The sequence below is a fragment of the Aythya ferina genome (genome assembly GCF_964211825.1).
Source record: "Aythya ferina genome assembly, chromosome: Z".
Taxonomy (NCBI): Eukaryota; Metazoa; Chordata; class Aves; order Anseriformes; family Anatidae; genus Aythya; species Aythya ferina.
Window position 1 is genome coordinate 8,167,619 of NC_140299.1, and position 20,335 is coordinate 8,187,953.

A 20,335-nucleotide genomic window follows, 5' to 3' on the forward strand; every position below is an offset into this window, starting at 1 on the left:
TCTTTTGCACACACAAGAGGAAACCTTTCCTCCCCCCACCTCCACACCATCCCCACTCCAAGCAGCTGTCCACTAAACAAACATTATTATTATTGTTATTATTATTATTACTTCTACTATTACTATTATTAAACGATGATCTAGACATTGAATGAGTCTACAGAGCTCGCTCATTGACCTTTCCTGTAACTAACATTAACTGCTTGGAAATGTCCTCCTGAAGCAGGGTGAGGACTTTTCCACCTTTTCCACGCTTAAGCCTCCAAAAACACTTTACCCGTGTTGCAAATACACCAGGGCAGTGACTGCCCTGTGAGTCATGCCAACTATTCATGGTTTTGGTGCCACAAAGCAACTCAAACTTCACAAGACTTTTGCAAGTGGGTAAACACAGATCACCGGGTGCTTCAGCGTGATGTGCAAGCTCACGTGCAGCATCACCTGGAGAAGAAGGCTACTGATGCTGTTGTCTATGAAGGTCCCTATGCAGATTCAGTTTGAGAATACCTGGTTTGTCCCACCACTCCAGAGCCAATGAAATAGGACTAAGCCACGGTCTTGGGCTAGTCAGCTGTGGGGTCTGAAAATACCATTTGGAATGTCACAGGTGTCCGACTTACTGATGAGAACAGACCTTAATTCAGATTTTAGTCCCAGGGCTTCCCTGTCACTACAGTAAGAACTGTCAACAGAGCGAACAAATTCAAAATAAACCTTTGGAAAGTACCAAGTAGAGCCATTGTGCTCCGTTTCTCAAGGGGATGGCAGCTTGCACACTTACAGTCACCTCTGGTATTGTACAACCTTTCCTTAGTGCTCAGCCAACCTTGAACATCCCCACACAGCTTCTGAGGAACCTATATAGCACTGTCACTGATAAACCCACAACTGGTTGCAAGAAACACCTTGCTGTCAAATGTCCTCTCCCCGTGGCATTCAGAAGCCACCCTGAACGCTGGGTCATGATCTGGTAAGGTATGAACGTATGGGCCATCTCCAGTCAGGCACAGGCTGGAGGAGGAGGAATTGCTCCTGGTATATGTGCATACATACAGGTAAACATGCCCTCTTCCCATAAGCATCAGTCTCACGGTGTGCCGTGCATTCACATCAGAAACAATAAATCCAGGTTCAGATTATTCCTCTGACCGGCTGTAAGCTGGGATTTATCCCCTGAGATGAAGAAAAAAATTGACCTGCCTCATTTAAAAGGCAGAAGTAGGAACCAGAACAAGGAGCAAATGACTCCATAACCTCGCCAAGGAGACCCAGGCTCCTCACACTGCTCCCTTGCAGGCTACACGCATTATACAGCACAGCACACCTTGCCAGGAGGAAGGGACACAGCCTCCCTCCCTGGTACACTTTAGTCTGCTGCTCAGCTCTCCCGGGAAGCCTGTATTGTTGGGTTACAGCTCTTGCTTTCAGCTCTGCAAGTCTCCAGGCAGCTGGTGAGTGGGTGGGTTAACTCTTCCCAGCAGGGAACCACAGCGTGACATCCCCCAAATGGGTGCCTCCCCTCCTCAGAGCGGCACAGGCCCTAAACTTCTCCTCACCCTTTGAAGCCAATCGGATCATATGTTTTGCTTTTTCCACACACTGCATGGAGAGTGCAATTGCCTAATTCAGTGTTGTGAATCCCACCAGACAGCAAAACACCCACAAATTAGGCATCATGACGGTAATGACTCCTTTGTGAGTCCCTCCTCCAGGGTAAGGGAGACGATTCCACTCCAGTGAGCTGCAGAGCAGACTCCAGCCCTGGGACGGCTGTCAGCAAGCACGTTGTACACAGATCCTCCTACCAACTCCTACAAGAAAAGATTACCTTCTTTCAACTAGAACAAAGAGCTATTAAGTGAGACAATGGGCCTAGCAGTATTGGTGAACCATCTGTCATCAAGTGTTAGACATTAACAATATCTTTTTTAAGCCAAGCCAGTAGAAGCCCCCAGCCGCTGCTACAATAGCGGAGAAGTGCAGATGAAAAGTGTCAGCCTAATTTTTCCTCAATTTAACCCTTTCCACACAGCCTGTTCTGTTATTGCTGCCTTCTGCAGCAAGCCCACAGCACAGTGGAACACATGAATCTTGCACAACAGGCATCCAACTAACACTTTGCCTCACATTTCACACAAGTGCACTAAAGTTGGCTCTGGGGAGCAGCCTGCCTTGTTTTGAGGGCAGGCAACCAGGAGACTGATGACAAACGAAGAGATATTTGTCCCTCTGCCCCCAAGGGACAGCCAGCCAGGACAGCCACACACAGCACAACCCAAACACCAAAGACAAAGGAGTGCTGAGTGCCTGTGCATGCCGTGTCTAGTTTATAATGGGACACTGAGGTTAGACGGAGGCACCTCACAGCCTGACAGGCAGGCTGGTCCAACATGTGGGACCAGTTATTAGACAGCTGCCTGGCTCTGCAGATTAAGCTTTGCAGTTTTAGTGGGAGTTGTCCTATATCTGGCTTATTTATACCCTTTCTGTTTCCAGCCCAAAAGCCTGATCTTAAAGCTTTACCAAGTAAATATTTTCTATGCTTGACTACCAAGCTTTTGCAGGGCTGGGAGAGAGTTGTGTTTGGGTGAAATACTGTACGTTTAAGGTGTTTTATTTTCCTAGAGGTAGGGAATCCACATAAAGCAACACACTTGCCTGAAAGACTTACAGTCCAGATCCAGTTTAATCAGAGACTGGGGAATTTTTCCTTCCGTGAAGAGGCTGATACTGCCAAATGCCCAATTCTAGGAAGGGTTCTTATCCATCAGATTTAAACGAGCTCTCCTCCCCTATTAACTGCAAACGGTGAAGAAACATGGGCAGGGTTCTGTGCAGCTGGGGCTGAGAGGACCGATTTGGTCTGTCAGGGCCTAGCTTTGCCTGTACACCAGACCACTAGCAAGAGCTACTTGCCTCCAGCTGCTCAGTAAGCTATCCTATATGAAATCTTTTGACAGTCCTACATCAGGGAGTCTATATCATTGCTCGTTAGCCCAGCTAGTGCTTTTGTTGCAATTTTAGCAGGGGATCCAAGAAACGAGTAAGGTCTCACTTCTCAGAATTAGTCCTCCAGGGCTTCAGCATGTAGATAGGCATTGTATGTTCCTTAGGTGATGGTTGTGGCCAAGCATTGCACCTGGCTGAACTAGGAAACACTAAAAGTCACCTAAGTGCTGATGGAAGCCACTAAATCTCAGCTGGGAGGTGGTGATGGAGAGAAGCCATGTGCAGTGGGAAGTAAACTGATTAGACATCCTCTGTACTTAACATTTAAAACAGGCTAAGAGCATGCACAAATACTCAGGTTCTGCACACTGAAGAGGAGGTGCTGGAGTTACTGCATCCTTCTTTCCAGAGCAGAGCAGCAGCAACTTCCACACAACAGATTTGGGGCCTGTTAGGCCACAGGTAGGCATGGACAAAGAGACCACAGGCTCACAGAAAGCAGGCTTCAGGGCTGTCCGTCTAGCTTCTCTCACTGTCCAGAAATGTTACTTCAAAGACAAATACAAACAGAGTTCAGCTCAATAAAGCAAAACTGGAATATGAGCCAGTTAATGGTCATTCTTACCTGGCAGGAATGGAAATTATATGGAACGGGGACTTTGAGAACTTTAGCCATTTGACTGCTTGACTAAACTGTACAGAGTGACTGATGTGAAGGCTGAGCAGGTGTGACAATGGCACGGATAATTGCGTGTGCAAAATAGATAACTAAGCTCTTATATGACCTGCCTTGGTCACTGTGAAGCTACACAATTTTTGTGGAAACCAGAAATGCAAATGAAGAAGGCATTTCTGCTCCTCAAACATTTTCAGTGGCTGGTTATCTGTCAAGCTTCTCCTGTGGTTTTGCAATTAGGGTTGTCTAAAGCATTCAGCAATGGCCTCTTTCTGCAAAGAAAAAAAAAAAAAAAAAAAACGTTAATGGGAATGTTATAACTGCTTTCAGTGAACGCCTTACAAAAGTCGACAAGAAACAGTAATTTCTTGCCAATGTAAAGGTCCTTTAGCCCTGGACACAGCCATTTTAGTGGGTCAAGGAAGCCAGAACATCCTGTCCCAACATGCCCATCTTTTACCCAAGGAAAACCATGCGTGGTGTGACATGTTGTAATAGGCAGACAGCTGTGCTCTTCCATTCTTCTGTGTGAAATCCCCTTTAGCCCCTTACTTTATCAGGCCTAAAGTTGTTCCTTTGGCAATAAGATCAACAGAAACCTCTGCATTTTTCTTCCAGTGGTTACATTATTTATGAGCTTTGAAAATAATCCCATTTTGTCTCCTAACCCTAGTTTTGCATATATACATGCCTTTCTCTACATCGACCCCTGCGAATTCTTCAGCTAAAATATGCATTCATTAGAAAAACATTTCAGGGTATTTTTTTTTCTCTCCTCTTTATCTACTCGCTTGAATATGCTGTAAACTTGATTAATGCTGCCTTCTAATCTCTTTTTTCTACAGAGAACACCTGGAGCTCTTTTAACCTGCATGAAATAAAAAAATAAAACCAAAAAGCCAAACAACCCACGTTGCAATGACACATCTTCACATCCCTTCTCTTTCCTTGGCCATCCAGTGCTTCTCTTCCAAGAGACTGGACGTATGGGCAGAACTTTTGGCAATGAACCTACAGGGCTATGGGTTTCTCCTAAAGCCCCCTTCCTTATGCTCCCAGTAGCCTGCTTAGTTTTTAGCCTTTCTCTGTCTAGAATAGTTTGGGGAGATTTATGACAGCAATTCTTCTGGTTCCTTTCACAATGTGTTTTCCACTATTCTCATCTATCGCTCTGCCAACATGCATCATTTATTTAATACCAGTCAGTAGCCACATTAAACCTTTTTTTTTTTTTTTTTTTTTTTAAGGACATTTCCTCCTGTACCTGGGGAAATTGTGTAGGTAAATAAAGTCTGAGCCAACACTCTTGGACTTGACTTTTCTGCTTCTATCCAAAGCTTTCCATGGGCATCAATCATCCTTGAACTAGGATTCTTCTCATTTTAATTATGCTAATATTGCCATAATTTCATTCTCGTTAACAGCAATTGAGTTTCAGTCTCTGCAGATGGCAGAGCTGGACAGTTACCAAGCCACATGCCATCTTGAGAGGAGTGTACAGACCAGTACATAGCCTATGGCAGTGTTACTCATCACCATTTCTGGTTTGCATCACTTCACTTTACCTATTTTTGAAATGGCATATGACTTTGCCTCATATTGGTTTTGGGGCTTAGAAAGCAGACTTTTAAAAACACAAGAGACCCCATTGCTCATCTACTTCATTCCTGTTAAAATACCACCTCGACTGCTTTGATAACTTCAGGAGACAGCTACAGAAGAGATGTATTATCAATTGCTGCAGATGTGTGTAGATATATGAGTATGTTACCACTGCAAATACCCTCTGAACTTCCCAAACAGAGCAGATGTAGAACACAGATCACAGCAGTGCTGATGGGAAGGGAATTCTGTGCTTTCTAGTCCAGTCACCTCCTCGGAGCAAGTCTGTCTTGTGGCCGTGTCCCTTGTTATTCTCAATAAATAAAAGTATCAAAGGCTAGACTTAAGACAGCTAGACTTGCACAACCACAGTTGTGCCTACGTTGTGGAACAGGCACCCAGTGCAGCCCTCTCCTCACTATTGTCCAACCCAGTAGATCTACCAAATTTTACTGCATCTCCCTTCTGGATTGGGTTTTCTTTTTAAGGAAAAGCAGTGCGGGCCAGGAGGGTAGTAAGCACAAAAGCATTTACCTGGCATACAGAGGGACAAGGACTACAGTGCATGCTGCACCTTGCTATGAACTATGGTAGTTCCAGTTCCACCCGGTGGAGAAGAGAGGGGTTCCCACATGCACACTGGATAGCTTATCACTGGCTGCCCTCATCAGGCAAAGTCCAGCCTTACTGCCAGCGTACTGATGGCAGGACATTATGCACAGCCCTGACACTAGGCTCACTGCTAACTGAGAGAAGGGTGACTTGAGGAAATGCTGCTTCCCACTGGCTGATATGCTGAGGATCCTCCAACTTAAACCCGGCTACACCTCAAAAATATACACGGCAAAGACCAAACTGCAGCAGCTGCTGCAGGAGGGGGTTGGCATTGTGACTGCAGGCGTGACGAATGACATTACACGGATTCAGTGTCTTTTTATGCTGTGTACAAGTCTGGTACAACTGATAGAGATTATGATGGGCCACTGCAGCCTTCTAAGCTGGAGAACCCAATGAAATCTCTTCAGGAGATTACATCCGATCAGATTCTGATGCAACTGCTGCCTCCTGCTTGATTTGAGAGGTGACATCCCTGACACTCTGGTAAGAAAATTTCCACAGACGGTGGCTGTACAGCTGAGGTAAACACAAAATGGCCTCTGTGACAGCTCAGAAAAGTCCTTACTTTTTCTTCCCCCAGTGTTGAGAACACCATGTCCGATGGCAGTCCAGGATCGCAGCCAGACCTACCTCCCCAAAATTTTTAAAGGGCTTGAGGAACGAAGAGACACCACAGTTGGAAGGGTGGGAAATCATTTCACTCAGATTTTGTGTTGAAGCAAGTCTTCCACAGATACCTTTAGCTATATCTGTAATCTACAGCAAGAACGTTGATTTTCTTTAATCATTTCATATATTCTATTAACTGAAAAAATGACTCAGGTAGAACAATGCACAATAATGGTGGATAAGTGATCTTCTAGTGATTAAACTTATTTAGGGTGTGACATGAATGGAAATTAAAAAAGACCTGTCCTTGTCTTAGGAAGAAACTGGGATGAACGTCTGCACTTCGGGGTAGCTAATTTGTTGGGAAATGAATTAAAACATGAAGTTCTGAAAGAGAGTAACCTCTTAAGGGTAAAAGGTCTTGAATTCTGCTTGCTGATCAGGATGACACCAATATTTATGCTGATGGGCAATGAGGGCATTTCTGACTCCAATTTCATTTCCAGAAAACATTCTTGTTACCTCGCAGTGCATTATTTGAATCAGTGCACGTCGCCAGAGGTTGAATAAGACGGTTTCTCCACTCTCTGCTACAGAGTACCGACACTTACTAAATTATGCTGTTAAATACTGTAGTATGGCTATAAAATACAATGAAGGCCCATGGAAAGATGCCAGCCCTTTTCTGAGAAAGAGAGAGCACTTTTTGGAACCCTGCCTGTGGCCCGTAATTTTCGCTTCCTCCCACTACAGTGCGAAGTGACATGAAAGGACTTGTAAAGTCAAGTCCAGGAGACTGGTGGGGATTTGAAGGAGTAAAGCTAAAGTTGGACTGTCGACGGTAGCATCTGACCTACTTGAACTTTGTGGGGAAAGAAGCAGGGAGCGAAATCTCCCACACATGTACCTAGCAGGCCTCACTGGAAAAATAAATTAATTCCAGCCTGGTAAATGTACATTTTTCAGTCCAAATAAGGCCAAAACATTCAAAATCTAGAAAATTTTAAACGGAGAAATCTGTTGATTCATATGCAGCAAAACTTTCTGGAAAAGCTGCCAACCAGCAAGACATTTCAGTATTTTATGGGAAATAGTGTTCAGTGAAGGAGAAGGACCAGTAGCAGAGAACGGATGTACGGCTTACATGAACTGAGCCTCCTGCCAGGTGCTGCAGCAATTCATGTGGACCCTGACACATGCAAGCAATAACAAAGCCCTTTAAGTTCAGCAGACCCAAAAAGAAATATTTTTCTTATTAATAATAACCAAGGAGGGGAAGGAAGGAGGCGTCAAAATTGACCTTTCTTTGTAGAAAATATTTCAGCAGGAAAGATTTGTCCATCCCCAGTGGGCACAATCTGACTTGTCACACTGTATGGATGCTAAAGCTCTTCACTGCGTGAACACAGACCAAAGGATGGTGCCTGACCCACAAAGCTTAAAATCTAACTCAGGATCAATAGCAAAACAAAACAAACAAGAAAAAACAAAACAACAACAACAACAAAAAACTTCCCAGATGCAAACTGTTCATGAGAATAGAGGAAAAAACCCTATAGTAGTGTTTGTCAAATAACAGGTAAACACACCACGCACAATGACTGCTACTACAGAGGACAGTTAGCTTATTAGAGGAAAAGAATTATAAGATAGAGGCAGGTAAGCAAATTTCCATGGGATTCGTCTTCCTAGGTCTGTACATTATCTTAAGGTATTTCTTAAATTCCTGCACCTTATATTCATGCAGAAATCCAGTACTGAGGCTGTCTTAAAATGCTGCACTGAATTGTCTTGGGTGTAACCCTCTTGCCAATGGCCCAAACTAGAGAGCAGCAAAAATTTCCTGGTGATGATGTTTGAACAGAGATGATCTCACACTTACCCAGGGAGTAGCAAACCACACTGTATCTTCGTTTGCCGCATCTGGTGTTAGCTGGAGTTGACCCTTCATTACACACCACAACTAGAGGAGACCGAGCTTGCTTTTCACTCCAGAGATAAGATTTTCGAGTTCATTACAAATTCAGAATAGCTCTGGTGGCTGCAGAAACTCATCACAGGGTTCCTAGGGATAGTGCAGTCAGCATAGCTCAGAGCTACCTTATTCCCGCTAACCTACTTCTTAAAACTCTGTCCAGTCCAGGGAAGTGTGGACAGTAATTGCCAGAACTACTTCTTAGGGAAAGGATTTGAAAGGAGTTGTTGAGGTTACTGACACAGAGCAGCGTGGGTAACGTACTCCCAGACCCTCCCGCCATTACAGTGGAGGAAAATTGTTCCACAAAGTGTTTGGCCTTCATGCCAGGATCCCCAGCACATTCATAAAACATACACGTAGCACACAGGAAAACACCAGCATCTTCCACAGAGTGCAGGCTCTGATGGGTGGAACTGAAAAGCAGGAAATGACATTAAGGAAGTTGTTAAGCCTTGTAACCCAGAATAAAGCCTGTGTATGTCAAACAAAATTATCCATGCTAACAGAGTAGGAGTCACTCTCCTTCCCTCTTTTTAGCTTTTCTTTCATCTCCACTCATGGAGCAAAACTCTCAGTGCAATCAGTCACAGTGGTTCAGCTGGGGACAGAGAGGGGCATGAGGAGAGGAACGAAGCGGGAAGGCCCTCCCCGCATTCTCAGACACAGACTGTGTTTTCGTCGTTCCCTCGGGCTCTGTCATTTCACTTTCCTCTCCTGCAAGTAGCACTTGGAAAGCAAAGCAAGTGGGGGAGAGGTGTGAGAAAGTGCCCAGCCTGAGCCTTACGCCTGGAGGAGAACGGGGATGTGGGGCACGGGCAGACGAGCTCTGCAACATCGTCATGGGGCCCCACCACACGTTACTGTGTCCTGGCAGGGCCCTCAGGCTCCACCACATGCTCCTGCCACAGCAAGGCTGGTGGAGGAGGGCCCTGGGCTGCTGACAGAAGTAAGTCGATAAGAAGCCAGAGGGCCAGAAGCAAGAGAAGGCTTCCCGCTGTGCCGCAGGAGTGAAAGGTTGGTGATAAACCGCTGGGGATAAATGGCAGCACCTTCCATCACCACTGCTGTCTACTCCACAAGCAGCTGTTGGACCGTGACAGCGAGGGCAGAGAGAGGGATTTAGTGAACAGCTATGGCCTCCCTGACAGCATGCATCAAAAACACCGCCTCCCCTACGCCACGCGTCTGCAGACAGGGCTGGCCCAGCTCTGGGGTTTGTCTGGCTGTAGGGTGTCATTTATCTCTCTATCTCATGCTTCCCAACTCGACAATTTCCTTTTAGCACGAATCTCTTTCCTCCACCTCCTTCTCCCCATTATAAATATATGAGTGCATGTGTTTCTTATTTTTTATGTGATCTCTCATAACTGCCAAGAAAAGAAAAAAAAAAAAATCTCTTGACATAAATCCTTTTGGCTCGGGTTTCTTGACAAACATGCGCTAGTTTTTCTTTATCCATCACACCTCTCTTCTCCCCACAAACTCTCAGCAAGTTTCTGTAAGCTCTCAGCTCTCAAGAGCTCTTTGAGGAGCTTCTCCTCGGGAGGAGTCACTGTGCTGGAGTGAGGGCAAGGGGGTGCCTCCTCTGATGTGCAGAGCGTGTAAGACGGCACAGGTGCCTGCCCATGTATTCTGTCTCTGTAGGTGCCCTGGTTTCCTCCACCACATACATCCCTTCAAGCATAGTCGTGGGAATGGTCCCATTTGGCTTTCAGTACCTCCATCCTGAGGTCTATGCCCCCATTTGGGTGGGCTGAGCTCTAGTCAGTGGGCCCAGCTGCTGTGTCCGACGGCACACACAACTCCTGTGACAAAGAGAAGAGTCCCGAGCCCCAAAAGTTCAACCCAGAGTGTTCCAGCCAGGAGGCCATTCCCTTCTGCTCTTCCTGGCTGCAGGCTGAGCTGCAATGCAGAAATCTCCACCTGAACTGACCCTCAGCTGGGGGACTCAGCACCGAGTTGGCCCGTTCAGTGTGTGTTAGCAACCAAAGGCTTCTCTCAGTGCTCCCTGTGGAGATAAGGCTGCTCACAGGTTGGGACGGCAGCAAAGCTGAGGTCCTTGCCCCTGGAGGCTTGATGCTCTAACAGAAGTGCTATGGGTCAAAATGGATCCAGTCATCAGCTCTAAATCCCCTATTGAACTTGCAGAGTTCTCTGAAACAAAGGAAGGAAGGGTTTTGCTGAGACTCACCTGTACCTAAATTCTGGGCAGCAAATGAAGGAAATGCCCAAATTTCCTGCTCAGACAACCAGAAGGGACAGGCGGTTTTCAAGGCTCCAGAGAGACTTCTATTTCTTAAGCTGATGGACAGGATCTTGAAAAAAACACCCTCTAAGATGGCTGGGTAACAAACATAAATGCCTCCATCAGGGCAATGCCTCACTGTCTGCCTAAAGTACAGGTGCAAGTCTGGTGCCTAAGTTAGGCAGAACTGCTCATACCTAGCTTTTGTGCCTTAACCTCACCAGAAGCTCCAGTTACGGTGAAATATATGGGGCAGCAGAGCATGGCAGCAGAGCTAAAGCCCATAGATCACAGAGTTAAATATCCTACTGCGGGCTAAAAGTGAGTGCGCACAGTTTCAGCCCATGTGTTGGCTGAAGTTATGAGCACGCAAGAAAACGGGATTTATAATGAGAATGGCAATTCAACCTCAATTATAGTGCGCGACTGTCTGCACACTATAAACTGGAAGTTTAATAATGAGGCAAGTAGGCTGAAGGAGAGAATTTCATTGTATCTGTTTCGCAGCCTGGAATTCTTACTAAATTCATCAGATCACTTGAGTTCTCCTGACAACTGTAGCAGTATAACTAATTTTAAAGGGGTTTATTGTACATTAAGACTGCAACAAAAGATAGAGGCAGAGAAAACCTCATAGCAAAAGAGAACTCCAGATTGAGGACTATAATGTATATGAGATTTGAAAGAAGTAAGTGCTAAAAGATGTAGACAGCAGTTTTTCAGGGTCCTTAACCTTGATGAATAAATGAATAAAATCCCTTAAAAAATTGCAGTGTTTCTTTCAAGTGATTTCCAGCATGTTAATGATCAAGAGAAGCTGAGAAAATTACTGGGAAAGGAGATGACTTTCCTCAATATGCTCTTACCACAGAGACTATGAGGCAGACTTGAATTGTAAGCAAATAATAAGCAATGCAAAATATGAGAGGAAGCAAAGAACAGAGGCTCTTTAGCTGTCCACGATGCATTTGCATACAGGTGCGTTGACTGCAGGACGTTGTGATGTTGCCAAATCAAAGCTTTAATGGAGACTTGGAGCCTTCCAATTCTTCCATAACCAGATGCTTAGACACAGCTCTCCTTTACTGTATTCGCTTAATTTGCTACCCCAAAAGACAATAGGACCCCAAGTAAAAGAGGGCTCAAAGAATAAATAGAAGCCTTAATCTACCACCTTTAGCATTGCACGCACCATGTACCAACCTCCCCAGCTGATACTGACTGCGAAGGGGGCTTGAATTGCCCACCTCTATCTCCTAGGTATTGCTGGAAATATACAAGACACACCAATAGAAAGCACAGCAGCTCACCCCTCAGTGCAGTCCACAAAAGAGGCATCTCCCCACCTGCTGCATGACAGGAAGGGAAAAATCTCTTTGGGGTCCTGGTGCCCCAGGATGCACCAAGGGCTGGGTGAAAGTGAGACAGGGAGCATCAGGCTCTAATGGGGCACTTGACTGCTGAAAATGTGGGTGCTCCCAGACTTCTTAAGCTGTCAAAGGAAATGGCAGATGAGAAAGGGGCACTGAAGACTGAAATTGTGGAGGTATCATCCCCAGCAGTGTTTTGACCTTACAGCTTTACGTGTAACAGTGCTTGCAGACAATGCTCTTGTCTCTCCTTCTGTCTTTGAACCCTGCCAGCACCCCCAGCACCCACACACCCCTTTGCTCTCCCAGCCTCACCAACCTTTAGCTAATAATGTAGCTGATTAGATCTTTCATCATTTTTATTGTTATCCACCCGCAGATTAATAAAATAGAGCTCTGCCTGTTTCTGGCTGACCACGTTCCCTAATTTATCATAAAGGCTTCGCCTGAAATATTTCGGTGTGACATGCGGGGAGAGCCGCAGTCCCTCCCAGCCAAGCATGTCTGCAAGCGAGCACGGCACAATGTCCCAGAGTGATATCACCCGTATTCTCACCACCCAGAGCAGAAGTTAACACTCCGCAACCAAGCTGCTAAAGCAAAATTACCAGAGATTGGTACCAGAGGCACGGAGGTGGAAAAATGGGGAGTTAACTCCAGCTCACTGGAGCACACTGCTTCATACCTGTACCATCTCTTAATACAAGGGAATCTGCTTTTAAAGCACTCCAAATTTTCTCTTTAAAGACAGTAATTACAAGGGTGACTTAACATGGCCTCAGGGACTATCCTGCAAGAATTGGAAGACTTGATCCCTTAAAAGTCAAGAAGCTGAAGGAATCATGAGACCAGCAATAGCTTTTTTTCCCTTCCCTTCCCTTCCCTTCCCTTCCCTTCCCTTCCCTTCCCTTCCCTTCCCTTCCCTTCCCTTCCCTTCCCTTCCCTTCCCTTCCCTTCCCTTCCCTTCCCTTCCCTTCCCTTCCCTTCCCTTCCCTTCCCTTCCCTTCCCTTCCCTTCCCTTCCCTTCCCTTCCCTTCCCTTCCCTTCCCTTCCCTTCCCTTCCCTTCCCTTCCCTTCCCTTCCCTTCCCCTCCCCCTCCCCCTCCCCCTTTTCAGGGTTCTGACTTAAACTTAGAAAAAATATGAAGCCCAAATGTGCAACCCAAAGGAGGATTTGAACCCACAAATTCAGAAACAATGCTCCCAAGCAGCTCTATGACACCCAGCTCTATTGAGCTAATGGAAACTTTTTGTTGTTGTTATTCTTTGAGAATGACATTCACTAGACAAAGGTAAATTCATCTGCGTGTCTAGAGTTATACTGGAGGCAACTGAGACATGTTCAATATCTTCCAAGCAAAAGTAGGAAAAAAAAAAAAAAGTGAAATAATTCTGTGAGTTAAACATTTTTGTGGGATTTTTCTTGTTTTAAATGAGCAACAAAGGCAATTTCAGTTGCTGCAATTTTTCGAAACACTAACAGAGGAAACAAAACCAAAAAGGTAAACAACTTTTTATTAAATAAAATAAAGCAAAAATCCTACAAAGCTGATAATGTTTCATAGAAAAAATCCATTTAATGAAAAAGGCCCATTTTCTGCTGAAAAATATTTTCATGGGACACATTTCAATCAGGATTGTCAGCTGTTACTTGCCTTTCAATCACCAGCTGATGCCCTTGCTCGCATCCCCTGTGCTAGTTGCTGTGTGAAGATGCAATAAGCAATTTCTGGTTCACGGAGCTGGGATCCCATTTTGGGAACAGCCGAGTGAAACAACTAGTGGGTGACGGTGCAATAAGATCGCATGGATGCAGCAGGCAAGATGTGGGAACAACCCGAGGGCACGGCACTGCTTGAAACAAACAGCGGCCTCCCGGACAGCCATTCCTTGGCTGGCTCCATGCAGGTGGCCTCAAAGATGTCTCAGATGGTTTTTGGTGGGATCGTAAGCGGAAAACAAACCTAGAGAGGGTCTGTGGTCTTTCAAGGCAGTGCCGTGGCAGCAATGTAGAAAAGGAAGTGGAATAAAGATGGAGAATGGACTAAAAGACTGGAGCCCTGATAGCAATCACTGGAGTTGCACAGCTCTGAGCAGGTAGGGGAGATGTGAGCTGTCTCCTCCCACACACACATCCCATTGACTTGCTCCACTCCCTATTCAAGCCTTGTGTCCTTGTTGCCTGTAACACGAAGCCACAGAGGCCCACCGTGATTGCTGGCCTCATTTTGGAAAGATCTCTGTGGGAGCTGAGAACAACCCGGATAAGCACAGCATTTCTCCAAGGAAACACATTTTTTATTCCTCTGATATCCCAAATGTTGTCTTCACAGACTGACAGAATGGTTAAAGTCGGAAGGGACCTCTGTGTCCCTCTGGTCCAACCCCTGCTCAAGCAGGGACACCCAGGGCAGGTTGCCCAGGGCCATGTCCAGGGGGCTTTTGAAGAAAAGGGACTCTACAACCTCTCTGGGCAGCCTTCACCTGGACCAGTTTGTGATCCAGTTATACGTCCTCCCTCCTCTCTCTCATATCTCTGTTCCCATGTTCCCTCATTTTCATCTGAACTACCCAAAAATAAGACCAAAGCAAAAACCCTGACAAACCCAACCAAATGCAGCTCCACTTAGCTTCCCCCGGCCAGGGAGGACTTGGGTCTAATTCGCGGCTCACAGCCCAGCTCTGCAGTGACAGATGCTGCCTGAGACTGAAGGAGAAATGATGATGCAAGGCCGTTTCCTTCGAGACGCTGTTCTGTCACCATGGAGGCAGACAGCATGCTCTCAACAAGTTTATCTGCAAAGTAACATGAAAATTCCTCACAGCAGGAGAGATTTGACGGGACGTGCCCAGAACAGCTTTATAAAAAGGTTTCTTCAAATGCTTCCAAATCCCATGCATCTTTTTCTTGCTTTATCATCCTTTTCAACATTCCCCTCTTTTTTTCTTTTTTCTAATGCCTCCACAAGGCACGTTTATCAACATCAAAGCACATTCTCGTACAGCTCAGTTTTTCCCTCTGAATCCACCCTTGCAGAGTCCAAGCATACTACTACTCTCCACACGCAGCAACTTCATCAGGTTGCTGGTGAAAAACTTACCTCTGTGCGAAAAATCTCCTTCAAAGTCTGGGCAGTATTGACATCTTCATGTAAGGAACAAGATCCTTCACGCCTCGGTGAATTTCTCTGAGGCAGAGCATTTCTTTGTGGTACTCGTACAGAGAGAAAGAGACACTCAGCTGTGCCTGGGCTAAATTTTGGTGACCATCCCCTAGTGCATTTTTCTTCCCTCCCCAGCAAAACCAGATGTGCATGCCGGATTATATTTATAGGTTGCATTCAGGATGCTTAACTCAGACAAACAAGTGCTCCAGCTCTGCACTGTTATCACCAGAACCTGCAGGTCCCCTCTGCTGCCATTGCAAGCAGCACTCAAGTCCTTGAAAGTGGTATGATGACCAAGTACAGCCGCTTACCCACACACCAGGGCATGGCTGAGTACAAGCCTGAAGGTGTTGTAACACTGCTTTTCCTTCCCACGTGATCCTCAGATTTATCAGTTTAGGAATACATGTCTGGTACACAGGCCAGCGTGAAGGCAAACTTGGACCCAAGAACAGGTCTATCTAGTTCCATGCCCTCAAGGATGAGTATCTGCTGTTAAATTACTCTGGCTTTTCTCTCCCTGACTCTCTGCTCTCCTAGTGTGTTGGCATCATTAAAAACAACAAGGCAAAAACAACGGGATCTTTTCACTGACTTTACAATTCAAACCTGGAAACCAACTGGTTGTTAAAAGAGCCTACATCTCCAACCATTCTCCCCTGTGCTGCTTACAGAACATGACCTGGATTTGTCACTGCAGTGTCTTCATCCCAGAAGAACATCTTCCTCTCTCTGTCATCCTCACCCAGAAGAGCATTATATCTCCTCTCCTTGGCACTGGCACTGCCACGGGGACAGCCAGGGTGCAGGAGCAGCTCAACACTGCTTTCCTCTGCCCTTCTGGCAAATTCCTGTCTGGATCCAAACTCTGCATCTTCAGCCTACCTAATGTCACACTTTGGGACAAACAGGGTACAACATGAGATTTAATTGTATCTAGGTCTAATTCGTCCAGAACAATTGGCCGTAGAAAAGATGGAAAACAGGCTGAAGGATGTATATTCTCTTTTCTCTCAGCATATAAAGGGCTGTGTGTGTGTTGGGGTGGTGATGGGAGGGGAGAGGGTGAAAGGGGAGCTGGAACTGTGAAGTTTGAAGGTGAAAAAAGTCTTTATATCTGGATTAGTGGAGTCCTGGGGCCTTCAAAAATAGTTAAAATTCCCTTTTTTGAGTAATGGAGAAGTAGTTTGCATTGATCTTAAGAATTTGCTTATAGTTTTCCCTGGAGTTCAATGTACTGGGGAGTGCAAAGCTGACACAGCTCAAAAGTTTTATGAACCTCAGGTAACAGCGTGAAAGGAAATTTTAATAAATATTACATTTATTTAAATTTAATTTTTTTTCCTTGTTAATAATAAAAGCCAACCTTGGTCTTCTGGGCTTTTCTCATATGCCTGCTTAATACAGCAGCCGAATCGTGGAATTATTTATATTTTAACTTCGTTTTCAGTAAATCGTCAATCATTCACCTTTCAAAAGCATTAAATTCAGAGACGAACAGCAGGGGAGAGGAAGACTGAAAAATAAATATTGACTTTCAGGGGTTTGTTTTGTGTGTGTTTTTCTTTTTTTTTTTTCTTTTTTTTTTTTTTTTTTAACACAGGGTTAGAAATAGAAGCTGTTGTGGGTGATGAGTAAAAGCACAGAAAAACAAAAAGATATCTGTGATTTCTTCCTGTCATAGACCTGCGGCACTATTTCTGCTTCATTTGCCGGAAGCCAGACAGGTACCAATAGGTATTGGCCTTTGGTGCCTTACAGAGGCATTTGGGTGAAAATGTGGGGCCTAGCAGTCACTGAGTGAATGCTCTTGTCCTTACAGAGGGCACCTACTACCAGCCATGGATATTGGTAACATAAAAAGTAGCTGAGATTCTGAGGAAAAGCCAAGCAAAAGAGGCATGATAGAGTTGAGATGTCCATTGGGATTGCCATAGACCGATCTTTATGCTATAAGAAGACCACTTTAGGACCCACTCTAGTCCAAGCTAAAGACTACAGCAAGAAGAGCCCAGCTTGCCATCTTGGACAGCACAGGTTGCAGCGCTGCAGTGAGTCATGTACAGGTTGGGTTCAACTAATGTTGCACATTTTTGATTCAAAGCACTGGGAGATTAAATCTCTACCAATAACCATGGCAATTTCTTCCCTGTGATAAAGACCAACAAAACAGATGCCCAGACTCCTGCTTACATCTATTTGTGTTCAGTTTACAGGCACTGGTCTACCCTGTGCCTTTCTTTGTCTTTTAGATTAAAGAGTCCTTTTATTGCAGGTGCACACACACAGCACATCGCCATCTGAGCTTGTTGATGAGCTGAACAAATTGCTCTCTTGGAAGCATTTTCTCCAGCCCAGACTTGTGAGGGCTTCTGCATGCTGGCCAGTTTCTTACTGGCCCTGACAAAGCACATATCCTCAAACTGGACTTAAGTTTTCATTATCCATCCCCTTGTGACTTATACTGAGCTACAAGTAGTTCTATCCTTTCACCGGCCTCCTTCAGGGTGGCATTAGTTGGTTCCACCATCGTACTGAGACTTCAAGTCCAGATGAAGGACCATTTTTTAGAACCTCTTGATCCTCTTCAGAGTCACTGCCTTTCAGAGGGACTCCCACAAACACTGGGGCTGGCCAGATGGAAAGCAGCTATGCAGAAGAGGACCTGGTGGTCCTGGTGGACACCATGGTGCATCAGGAGCCAGCAATGTGCCCTTACAGCAAACAAGGCCAACAACCTCCAGGGCTGTCCTAGGAAGGGCATGGCCGGCATGTTGAGGGAGGTGATCCTTCTCTGGTCAGCACTGGTGAGACAACTGATGAACTGGAGATGCTGAGATCTCTGACTAAATAGCTTGTTGAAGGGAAGGCTCAAGAGGAACTTATCAATATGTATAAATATCTGTATGGGCAAATAAAGAAGACAAAGACAAACCCTTCTTAGTGGTGCCCAGTGAAAGGACAAAAGGAAAAAACGCAGGAAATTCCATGTAAATGTCAGAGGGAACTCTTACTTTGACAGCAATCAACCACTGCATCAAGTTGCCCAGAGGAGTTTTGGAGTCTCTCTCTCCCTCCTTGGAGACATTCAAAACTTAACTGGACATGGTCCTGAGCAACTAGATGATAGCAAACTGGATGACTTCCAGTTAGCCTCAGCTATTCAGTGATTCTGTGTTCACCCCTCTGTAGCTTCAACCTGTCCCCCTGCTTCCCATTCTTTCTCCCAGTTAAATACTGTGAAAATGAGTGCTCTACGTGTCTGGACTACTGATGGGTACAGAGTCATTTCATGCAGTCTCAAGCCATATTAAGCACCCCTCCAAACTTTAGGTTATCTGTACATTTTAGTGAGCAGTACTGTTTTTATTTATTTCCGGACCATTGATGGAAACACTACATTGCATCCAAGCTATGACTGCCTTCTCAGAAACACTATAGAAAAGTGCTCATTAAACAGATTTTCTGCTTATAATTTCCTTCCATGATCTGTCAGCTACCCATTTCTTAATATATTGAATATTAGCATATTAAAAAAAAAAAAAAAGAAGAAGAAAAAAAGCCTAAGATTTCCAGCCCTTATAGCATCTGTGTCCTTTTTCTATTCATTAACAGCAAGAGATGCCTAGGAAATTCCTGTAAGAATTGCAATGCTTTCCCATGCCCCCACACATTCTCCCAACTTCTGATAGCAGGAGGTAAAGGCGTTCCTGTACCAGTGGCAGCATCTAGACTATAGTGTCCTATGGCCAGCGGCAGACCTGCCTTAGTCTACTTGTTTTTTAACCTGTTTGCACTTTAGTTAAGAATTCCTTACTTGGACTGTATGCCCTGGGGAAAACCAGTCCCATCTTTTTCTTTAAACTTGCCTGTTCATTTTGCTGCATGTCCTCTCCAGCCTGTGGCATGGGAAGCTGTGAGCCATCATGCCTTTTTCATGTAATCCCTAGCACTCAAGATTTCATAGTCTCCCATTCAGGCCACCTTACTCTAGGTTTGTCAATCACCTTGTGATAGGCTTGTCCCCAAGGAAGACAGTCTGTCCTTCCCTGTCTTTCTTCAGAGCTGACATGGACCTCTGTAATTAGACAACAACAAGGCTTTTGCCTTCTGCAGCCCAGGCTGCCACCCCATGCCACTGCCCTTCCAGCTCCAGCTGGCCTGAAACCGCATCTCTCTGGGTTGCATCCAGTTGGGACAACATGTTTCCTTTGGAAGCCAGACAAGAAACCTCTCTGGTTCACAAGGAAACAGGGGCAGGAGCCCTTACAAGCTTCTGCCCTTTGCAGAAAAGCATTCTCCTTCCCTGCTGCCCTCCCCAGGCAGGCAGGCAGCAGCTCACCATGCAAGAAAGCAAAAGAAAGAGGAAACAAAAGTTAAACAGAGGTTAAAGGAATAGGAGAAGAAAAACAGATGACCCCCTGGAGTCTGGGGCCGAGCAGCAGGAACAGTGGGAGCCCCTGGAATCCAGCTCATCCATCCACACTGCCCTTGCTGCCTTCCAGTTCCCAGGAGGGGGCCTAATAAATTTTACAAAAGAGCAAACAGCTGAAAAATGCTCGCATTTAAAAATATATTGAGGGAATTTGCATGTTGTTCCCTTTTGTGTGGGGATGGCATTTATACACCCGGCGTTTCAGCAGCACCGCATCTCAGAGCACTTTACATAGCAATTAATTACACACTGGTAGTGGAGTGACTGTCTACAGGCAACCTCATCAGCCATTATCCACTCAGCAACATCCAGCATACAGCTGTGAACATTTGCATTAGCAGAAAGTCGTCTCGGCTGCCATTAGCAGGGTGTGGGAATGTCAGGGAGGATGCTAGGGGTCGTTTCACCCCCACTCCTTCCCGAAAAGCCTTTAGCAGCTACCATCACAGCCTTCACAGGCAAGCTTATGACCCTTTCCTCATCTCACCCCAGCTTTGGACCAGGGAGATGTGTCATCAGCCTACAGCACTCTGCAGTCCAGAGCCTGCGCCTTGTGCCACGTGGTGCCATCTTATCCCTCAATGAGAGAGTGGATGGGAGCCTCCTGAGATAACACACAAAAGGTGCAAACACCAAATCTCTACAGAGGACAGCTTTATGGTTTAAACTGTTCCCACTGCCTGTGCA